Source organism: Arachis ipaensis, chromosome B3, assembly GCF_059453495.1.
Source record: "Arachis ipaensis isolate K30076 ecotype BB chromosome B3, ASM5945349v1, whole genome shotgun sequence".
Taxonomy (NCBI): domain Eukaryota; kingdom Viridiplantae; phylum Streptophyta; class Magnoliopsida; order Fabales; family Fabaceae; genus Arachis; species Arachis ipaensis.
The window spans coordinates 81,208,384-81,219,461 of NC_142438.1; the positions used below are offsets into that span (position 1 = coordinate 81,208,384).

General features: G+C 37.8%; 1 non-coding gene across 1 annotated transcript; it reads right to left on the minus strand.

Moving 5' to 3' along the window:
- Window positions 1–691: 691 nt before the first annotated feature.
- Window positions 692–795, minus strand: LOC148571314 (small nucleolar RNA R71). The gene has a single exon (XR_015908365.1). It is a non-coding gene; the product is annotated as a small nucleolar RNA R71 (small nucleolar RNA).
- Between the last annotated feature and the right edge of the window lie 10,283 nt (window positions 796–11,078).

Sequence of the window (11,078 nt, forward strand, 5' to 3'; positions counted from 1 at the left end):
ACTGTTTGACATATTGCATCACTCACACTAACAGAAATTCTGACAGATATACTTTCTGCACCTATTCTCTTTGCTTGTACTTGTTGGTTGTATGACAGGGAGAAGAAGCGGGGGCTTCAACTTTCTTTGATTCTGAACCAGAGAGAACCTTCCTTAGACTAAGGAGGGAGGCAAGAGACAAACGTGTAGTTGGTGCTGAAGAAGAGGAGGAACACTTTGAGGAATACTTTGAACCAAACATGGAAGAAAACATGGAAAACCATCATGAAGAAGAGGCTCACAACCATGGCGGAAGAGGTCTAGCAAATCATACTGGGAGGATAGAAGAGTTTTAGGCTCTTATATCAATCCAAACCCAGGAAACTGTGGAAGTAGCATTCAAAAGCCAACCATCCATGCCAACAATTTTGAACTAAAGCCACAGCTCATCACCCTTGTGCAGAACAACTGTTCGTTTGGAGGAAGTGTCCAAGAGGACCCAAATCAACATTTAACTACCTTCCTGAGAATATGTGACACAGTGAAGTCTAATGGTGTTCATCCTGACACCTATAGACTGCTTTTATTTCCGTTCTCACTCAGGGATAAGGCAGCCAAGTGGCTGGAATCTTTCCCAAGGGAAAGCTTGACAACTTGGGAAGACGTGGTGAACAAATTCTTAGCAAGATTTTATCTTCCTCAAAGAATCAATAGGCTGAGAGCTGAGGTCCAAACCTTTAGGCAACAAGATGGTGAGACTCTATATGAAGCATGGGAGAGGTTTAAAGACCTAACAAGGAGGTGTCCACCTGACATGTTCAACGAATGGGTGTGATAAACCTCTATTTTATGGTTTATCTTGTGCTCATTTAAGTGGTTTTTATTAACTCTTTACCCACTTATTCATACTATTTGCATGATTTTACATTTGCCTTCCTAATTATGCATTTAGATTGAAAACATGCTTCTTTGATCTTATATTTGATTATTATTAATCCTCTCTTATTACCATTAGATGCCTTGATATGTGTGTTAAGTGTTTTCAGATATTATAAGGCAGGAATGGCTTGGAGGATGGGAAGAAAGCATGCAAAAGTTGGAATGCAAGAAGTTGGAGAAATTGCTAAGCTGTCCAGTCTGACCTCTCTGCACTCAAACGACTATAACTTTTGCTACAGAGGTCCAAACGACGCGGTTTCAGTTGCGTTGGAAAGCTAACGTCTGGGGCTTCGATTTGATATATAATATGCTATGGTTCCTCTGACGCTAGGCGACGCGACCTCGTGATCCATGCGGCTGCGTCGCAAGTGACGGAAATCAGCGCAAATGAATTCGCAACCAGCGAATTCTGGACTGTTTTTGACCCAGTTTGCGGCCCAAAAAACACAGATTAGAGGCTATAAAGTGGGAGATTGCATCTATTCAGAAAAAGGCTCTCATATTCACAATTTTAGGAGTAGATGTAGTTTTTAGAGAGAGAGGTTCTCTCCTCTCTCTTAGGATTAGGATTTAGGATTTCTTAGTTTTAGGAGTGACTCTCAATCCCAGGTTTAATATTCCTTTTACTTTTTATTTCTCTTTTACTTTCAGATACTTTAATGCTTATATTAGTTATGTTGCCTATTTGGCTTATACTACATTCATGTTATGATTTTCTTAATTAATATTATTTGAGGTATTTTCAGATTTAAGATTGCTTTGCTTATATTGATGCTCTTAATTTAATTTAGATATTTTTCTCCCTTTTGGCTGTAGTTAAATAGTTGGTAACTCTTAAGTTATCAAACTCATTGTTGATTGAAAATTGGAATTAATTTGTCCACTTAACTTACCTTCATAGTTAGAGGTTAATAAGGTGGGGAAGAATCCAATTCTCATCACAATTGATAAGGATAACTAGGATAGGACCTCCAGTTCTCCATACCTTGCCAAGAGATTTTATTATTGTTAATTTATTTTACTTGTCATTTAAATATACCTGTGCACATTGCCCAAACTCCAAATTTCTCAAACCCCCAAATTTACAATCTCCATAACCAATAATAAGAACATACCTCCTAGCAATTCCTTGAGAAGACAACCCGAGGTTAAATACTCGATTATCAATTTTAAAAGGGGTTTGTTATTTGTGACAACCAAAACGTTTGTACGAAGGGATTTCTGTCGGTTTAGAGACTATATCTACAACGCGACTATTTTTATGACATTCTTTACTGGCAAAAATCCTAACGTCAAAATGGCGCCGTTGCCGGGAAATTGCAAACGTGTGCCTTATTATTGGTTATTGTAAATTTTTTTTATTTTTGCTTGTTTATTTGTTTTTATTTTTGTTTTTATTTTTGCTTTTCCATATATTAAGAGGTTATTTGTTTTTATTTAGTTATTAAAAAAATTATTTTTTCAAAAATTTGTTCTTAGTGTTCATCTTGATCTTCAAGTTGTTCTTCACGTTCATCTTGACCTTCAAGCTGTTCTTAGTTGTTTTCTTCGTTTGATCTAAAAAATTGAAATTTGGTGTCATTTTATTGTTTTTCTCTTTCCTCATTAAATTCAAAAATATTTTTAATTAATTTTTTTTCTCGAAAAAAAAAATTTTCAGATTTTTATTTTTAAAATTTTTATCTTATCTTATCTTATTTCAAAAATCAAATTTCAAAATTCAATTTTAAAAATTTTCAAAATTTAAATTTAAAAATTTTCAAATTTCAAATTTCAAATTTCAAAATTTCAAATTTCAAATTTCAAAATTTAATTTTCAAATTCAAAATTTAAATAACCTTTTAATTTAAAATTTATTTTTATTTTCATTTTTTAATTTTTATTTACTACTATGAACTCTCACCCCTTTGGCTATGAGTCTGGTTACAGTTATGTTGCAGGAAGAAGAAATTACAATGAGAACAAGCATCAAGGTTGGAACAATCAAAGATGGGAGGAGCCACAAGGACTTGATCAATCCTCATGGCAACAACCACCTCCAATGGACTATCAACAACCACCACCATATGCCTATGAACCCTTTCCTCAACATAACTTTGGACCACCACACTCACAAGCCCCTTTCTGCCATTCACCTCCATATGACCCTAACCCACGTCCACCATACCAACCACCCTATGAACCGAATGAGCCATACATAGATCCACCCCAAACCTCCATGGAGAAAGCACTTGCTGATCTAAATTCTACTATACAAGCTCTCTTCACCCAAATTAGACCACCAATTACCTTCAACAATCAACCCTCAAGCTCTAGTGCACTTCCTTGTCAACCACAGAATAATCTCTCCATCCCATCACCACCATCCACGGAAGAGCACCCACATCCATCAATCCAAGAGCAAGATGATCCCAATTATGCTATTGATATGGAACAGGAAAGAAGGAATCATCTTCGCGAATCCATACTTCATAAAGAGCTAGAGGAGGCCCTACGGGTAAGGGTATGAGAGACCCTTGAAGATAAAAGAATAGTTGAAAGGAGTTGTCATAGAAAGAAAAACATCGAGGATGAGTACGATTTTATACTTAAACAACTGGACAAAGCAGCAATTATTAAAAAGGAAGAAGTGGTTGCAGACTTGAGAGATGCTGTACCTCCATTGGAAAGTCCAGTCACAGAGCCTCCTTCCATGGTGTTTAATGTTAATGTTGAGAAGAGTGTACAACCTCCAAGGCAGATCATGGTTGAAGATTTTGTAGAGGTTGATCAAGAGGTAGAAGATGTCAAAGAAGAGCACAAGGGAGTGGAGCTTGAAATTACCTTGCCAAAGTTGTTGGAAACCCCTCCCCCTAAGTTGCCATCATCCTTCACAACATTCAGGTGGGTAAAATTCATATCCCATAGCTTTCTAATCCCACTTGAATATGGGCTACTGGAGACGGATGGTCAACTTAGAGCTCTTTGTGGCATTAAGAGAAAGAGGAAGATGGCCAGTGATAAGAAATGTCAAGCAAGGTTCATTATGGTTGGAAGCTTTAAGTTTAAACGCAAAGGTTGGTATGAAGCTCAACTGAATGGGTCTAGGAAGTTGTTTGGACACTTCAGTGAGAATTCAGATTGCTTGCCACCCAGATGGAATCATAATGATCAACACAAAGACGGGTGTAAAAGAAAGATTTGGGATCCTAGAATCTGCTATGACATTTGTTACTCCGGGAGCCTAAGAATCTGTTTGAAGCTTCTTAAGGGCTTTACATGCTTAGTAAGGGACCCCGGAGGTTACTGGAATCATAAACACTGGTGGAGATTCCTGGATGAGTTCAAGCACAAGCCACCATAACAGGAAGCTCACCAAATGTCCAACTTAAGGACTTTAACTAAAAGTGCTAGGTGGGAGACAACCCACCATGGTATGATCGTTCTTTTTCATTTTTATTTAGTTTTATTTGTTTTTGTGTTTTATTTTATTGAACCTGGAGTTTTGCATCACATTCATATTAACACTGCATTCTGCATTTTTCAGATTTCAAAAAAAAAAAAAAAGCGAGCATGCGACGCGACCGCATCAGCGACACATCCGCGTCGCAAGGAGAGGGGAGAAAAATAAAAACGAACAGAGAGTTTTGCAGGAGTAGCGCTGGAGGCGTGCCAATGGGACAAATCACCCCACGCGACCGCGTCACTGACGCGACCGCGTCATATGGGAATAATGGCCTCCCACGCGACCGCGTCACCCACGCGGCCGCGTGACCTGAAATCGGCGTAAAAAGCTTGCATGGCCGAAAGTTGTGCTGGAGTTGGGCTGGACTCGTACTGGAAGCCCAAACCATGCCACGCGAACGCGTCACCCACGCGTCCGCGTCATATTGAAAATAAGGCCACCCGTGCGATCGCGTCGACCACGCGATCGCGGCACCCAGAATTTTGGCAAAAAGAGTTTCGAACAGAGAGTTGTGCGACCGCAAGGCTGCACTCGTGCCACTAGCACAAATCAAGTCACGCGATCGCGTGCCCCACGCGTCCGGATCACCCAACCTTATCGCACACCACGCGACTGCGTCGCCAGCGTCGCACAACCTATCCAGATTAGTGCAAATTTTCTTATCTTCTCTTTTCTAATCCTAATTTCTTCCTTCTCTCTCCTTTCTCACTTTCTTTTTCTTCTTCTTATCCTTTTTCCCTCTCATTTTATTTTATTTTATTTATTTGCATACTTTCATCCATTGCATATTTTTATAAATTTATTATTTTACCATTGGTGTTCAAATGTTCTTATTCAACTGTTATTTCTTTTCTGGTATTATCTTGGTGCTTATGACTTGTTTTATTCTGGTTAGGTAATATTATTTAAATCAATGCCAATCTTTTATACCTGTATTACTTTTGTATTAATTTTTAATTTATATTATCTTTCTTCCCTCACTCTCTTTCCCATTGTTGCATATTCTGCACCACTGGTATGCCATGGCTTCTATTGTTTTCTCACTTACATGTTTGTAGCTACCATGAAAATGAGACCCTTATCATTTGGCATTAACCCATACTTCTTTTATTTTCTTATCCCTATTTCTGGGTTACTCTTCTTCCCTTTTTCTTTCAGGATGGCCACCCGGAAAGGAAGCGGAAGACATTTTACATGGAGAGACAGACAAGCCATCTGCATAATCATTAGAGAAAAGCAACAGTTGAAACAACCCATCCACCTGCAAATCTCAGCATGCACCGAGGACGGTGCAATCTTTAAGTGTGGGGAGGTCGATACCGATCTCCGTGGGTTAGTACTTTTTTTTCAACACCAATAATCTTATTTTCTTTATTTGTTCATTGTTGCATCTGCATATTTGATTGCATATTTATTTGATTTTGTGCATTTAGTTACTACTTGGTTAAAATAATAAATCTCTTTTTAAGATCCTATTTTTGAAAAAAATTTTACTAATTTAAATAAAAAATTTTTAAAAATTTTTATATATTAAAACTTGCTTGAAGTTGTATTTGGAACATGGTTTTTGAGCCAAAGAACACACAACCTGTGAGATTTGAGCTTATTTATATGGTTACATTATTTAACCATAAAATTTTTATTCTTGTGTATTTTCTTCTCTATAACTGCAATCTTTGCTTTGTTCCATTCTATATGTCCATTATTTAGTATATTTACATGCTTGCATATGATTGAGGCCATTATTTGTTATTAGCTCACTTATCCCAAATAAGCCTATCTTTTACATCACCTTTGTTAGCCCCTTGAGCTTTTAATCCCCTCTTGTTCTATAACCACATTACTAACCTTAAGCAGAAAATCAAATTAATTATCCCAAATTGAATCTTTGGTTAGCTTAAGTTAGAGATTGTGCATCAATTAAGTGTGGGGAAATTGTGGGAACATGGGTTGATAAGGGAATGTAACATGTTTCTAATTTATTTGAATATTAGGAATTTGGGAACCTACTCATGAAAAACCAAAATAGAAAAATAATAGAAAATCCATGTGCATTGATAAGTTATGTTTATTTCTCTACAAAAAAAAAAAGAATAAAAAAAAGAGAAAAAGAGAAAAAGAAAAAAAAATATATATATATATATAATATAAATAAATAAATAAGGGGACAAAATTACCCCAATGTTAAGTTAATGAAAAATCAATGCACATGTGATAAATTAAAAAAGAAAAATTTGGTACATGAGTATAGGAATCATACAAAAGTGGGGATTATGGGTAGCTAGGCATGATTCTAGAGTTATATAGAGTATATGTATGTTAGGTGAAAGCTTAGGTTAATTAAAGATTCAATTTATAAAGCTCACTTAGCCATATACATATACCCTTACCCTTACCTTAGCCCCATTACAACCTTGAAAAGACCTCATGATGTTTGCATTGGTACATTAAATATTTGTTGATTGGTTAGATGAAGAACAAGGTTTAGAAAGAATGACTAGAGAAGAGTAGAATGAATAACTGACGAATGGATTTTTGACGGTTTAGAAATTCACTAATAAAATCTCGTTGTAAAGTATAGTTTCTAAACCAAGCAATAATCCTTTCATACAAAAAGTTGTTTGTCACTAGTACAAACCCCTAAAATTTATAAACCGAAGTATTGGACCTCGGGTCGTTCTCCCTAGGAATTGCAATGAAGTGTCTCGTTATTGGTTGTGAGTTATTTTGGGGTTTTGGATAAGAGGCATGAAAAGTAAATGATAATGAAAATAAACTAACAACTAACAAGGCTTTTGGCAAGATGTGAGAACTAGAAGTCCTATCCTAGTTATCCTTCTCAATTATGATGAGAATTGTTCATTGCTCCCACTTAGTCAACCTCTAACCATGGAGGAAAGTCAAGTGGATGAATCAATTTGATTCCTCAAGTCCTAATCAACTCCTAAAGGAATGGCTAGCTTTAGAGGCATTCGAATCAATTAGCAACTTCTAATTATCAATCAATCAAAGGAATTAGATAACTCAAGAGTCACTAATTACTCTACCAAAGCCAAGAGGGACAAAACCTACACTAAAATCCAAACAAGCCTTTTATCAAACACTTGGTAAGCATAAAAGAAAACCTAAAAAAAACATAGTAAATCAACAACAAGAATGAAGTCTAACAACGATTATTGGAAGGAGTTAACAACAACAATCAAAGGGAACACATTTATTATGAATTACCTTTATTGAATTGAGAGAGAGTAAAAGGAACAATACTAGATCTATAACAAAATACAAGAACAACATAAAGGAAATTGCAACGAAAGAATGGAAGAAGAATCAATGTAACTACAAGGAATTGAGATGTAGAAGTAGAAGAACATGAATCTAAATCTAGATCTAAGAACTAAACCTAATCCTAATCCTAATTCTAGAGAGAAGTGAGAGCTTCTCTCTCTAAAACTCTAAAAGTGATTAGTGGTTGGGAGTGATGATGATGCCTTTCCCTCAATCCCTCATCCTTTTATTTCTTTTCCTTAGCAATTTGGCGCCAAAAATGGGTTCAGAAAACCTCTCAAATCGCCAGGCACGTGTTGCATTAATGAGGTCATGTGCCATCATCGGCGCGTGCGCGCATGGTATGCGTGCGCGTCCTTGGCCTGTTTCGCAATGTGCGCGCGAGCGCCTTGTGCGCGTGCGCGTGCATGGCTCTGATTTTGCTTCTTTGACTTTTAATGCTTCTCTCCACTTGTATGCTTCCTTCCTTGCTTCCTTTGATCCATGCCTAGCCTATTTCATCCTGAGATTACTAACAAACACATCAAGGCATCTTATGGAATCAAAGAGGAAATAGAATTCATCAAAATAAGGCTTAAAAAGCATGTTTTTACACTTAATCACAAATACGGGAGAGATAACAAGATCATGCTAATTCCTAGGCTAAATGTGACAAAAGGTTATCAAGATGCTCTAAATTCAATACAAAACAAACCGTCAAATTGGGGTTTGTCAACCTCCCCACACTTAAGCCTTAGCATGTCCTCATGCTAAAATAAGAAGGTACTAAGGGTTATGATATTGAATGCAACTAAACTACGTGAATCCTATCTAAAGGCAACTACCTAAAGCAATTGGAAGTGCTTAGTTCAAACAAATCAATTCCCAAGAGAGCATGTGTAAGCACAAGAGCTAGACAATAGGGATTAAGTCCAAACCACAATTGCATTGAATTATCAAAAAGAGTTCAAACTTGCAAGAATATAGATAATACAGGTGAACACATATGATTGAACTTTTGAACCCTCACCGGATGTGTATCCGCTCTATTCACTCAAGTGTTTAAGGGTTGATTCACTCAATTCTCTTCTAATCATGCTTTCCAAAATTTGATTTTCTTCTAACAATCAACACTTATTCAATGCATGCATACATTCATCATGAGGTCTTTCATTAGGCTGTAATGGGGTTAGGGTCAAGGTAGGATCATTTATGGTTAAGTGGGCTAGAGTTTAGATCTTTGATTAGTATAGACTTTCCCACCTATCTATATAACAACCTATACAAGTTCAAACTATTCTAACTACCCATTCTTCACTTTTTTTTTCTTACATATTCATGCATCCTATTTCTTGATTCATAACACTTATGCATTGATTCCCTTTTGTTGAGCTTCACTTTGGGGCACTTTGTCCCCTTTTATTATTTTTCTTCTTCTTCTTTTTTTTTTTATATTTTTATTTCTTTTTTTTTCTTTTCATTTTTTTTCTTTCAAACTATACACAAGAACATCAATGCATAAGGCCTATACATTTAATCAATACATGAGTATGTTCCCAATTCCTAAATATGGAAGTGTACTACCCCTTTTTATCCCATCCAATGTTCCCAAGCCTCACCAACCTTGAGTAATAGACACTCTCACTAGCCTAGGCTAATCAAAGATCCAAACAAGGACTTTTCATTGGTTTTCCGCCTTGGGCTTGTAATGTGCTAAAATGAGAGTAGTCGGTTAAGCATAGGCTCAAAATTGGCTAACAATGGAGAGTAAAAGGTAGGCTATTTGGGTAAGTGGGCTAATGAAATAATGGCCTCAATCATACAAATGCATGAACACAAGAAATAATTGGATATATAGAATCAAGCAAATCAAGGATCACAATCATAGAAAGAGAACAATTGCACACAAGAATGGAAAATAAGTGGTTATAGAAATGTAACCACATCAATAGGCTCAAGTCTCACAAGCTTGTGTTCTTAGTTCAATACATGCTTCACAAAGTATGAAGTTCAAGCAAGCTTTCAAAAGTTCTCTTTCAATCAATTGGGTTAATGCCCTATATTTAAACTTCTTGAAAAATCTTAATGTTTGACTAAGCATTGTTGTGATTGAAAAGTTCAAAAAATTTTCTTAGTTCACCCTTCTCTCTTTTTTTTTTTTTAAAACCAATGTATTATGCAAAAAGGGTGACTAAATATTTGCAATCCAAAGAATGATTTCTAATCACAACTTCAACCAAAAATAAAGAAAAACAAAATCTATCATCCAAAATATCTAAAAATATCCAAAAGCATCAAAATATCTAAAATCCAAAATAAGCGATAAAGTATCCAAAGCAAACTAGAAATGCGTCAAAATATATACAAAGATGTGCAAAATAGGATAACTAGGCTGAAAAGTTCACCGGTTCCCAGATAACGCCACCGGTGCCCTCCCCACACTTAAAATCAAGCATCGTCCTCGATGCTAAACCGGAGGATCAGTGGGAGGCACAACGATAGGCTCTGGCTCTGACTGTGGCTGTGGGATCTCGGTAGTGTTAGGAGCAGCTGGAGGTGCATCCCGCTGAAGTGGCTCATCCGCATCCTCCTCCTGATGATCCTGCTCATCGGAGGTCGGAGAGTCTGGAAGCGGAGGTAACTCAGCGCCAAGGGAGATGAGTGCCTGATCCATCTGATCCAGTCGGCGTCTGACATGGAGCCTCTCGCGCTCCAAGAACCGAAACAGACGCTGAACCAGTACGTAAGTGGGCTCGGGTGCTGAAGGAGGTGGGGCTGCTGTCAAAGAAGATGGTATAGCTGCCTCGACTGCCGCTCTAGCTCGAGAACGGCGGCTGGTCGGGGGCCTCTCGTGCACCCACACACCCCAGGGAATAGTAACTTCCTTGTCGTCGTCATCTGGAGGTGGTCGTGTCACGTCATTGTCCTCCCACGGAACATCAGCTAGCTCAGCTAAGCTAGTAACCGGTGTCGGAAACGGTAACAAGCCGCGAATATGAGCTTTCCACATGCTATGCCTAATCAGTCGGGGAAAATATACTTCCTTCCCCTCCATGACACACCCAATCAAGACTAGCATATCCATCGGAATCTCTGAAAAGTGAGTGGTAGGGAAGACATAGTGGGCAAATATTTGTTGCCAAGTCCTAGCCTCCCTAGTCAGATGTGCAAATAGCATGCCCTTGGGCTTTGTGTTGCTCGAATCCATTACCCAAGAAGCATCTGGTGTAGCAATCACGCGCCTAAGTGCCTCATAGTTGAAAGTCATGGAGAGGAGAGCTACCTCTGCCTGCTGGTAGGCACAAGTCTCAGGAGTACCAACTCTGCAGAGCAGTGCATCCCTCAAGGCATCCTCAGTAATCATAATCTCTCTACCCCTCAAGAATACTGAATCCAAGCTTGGTCGAAAGAAATTGCAGTAAAATTCCTTGACCCACGAGATGTTAATCTG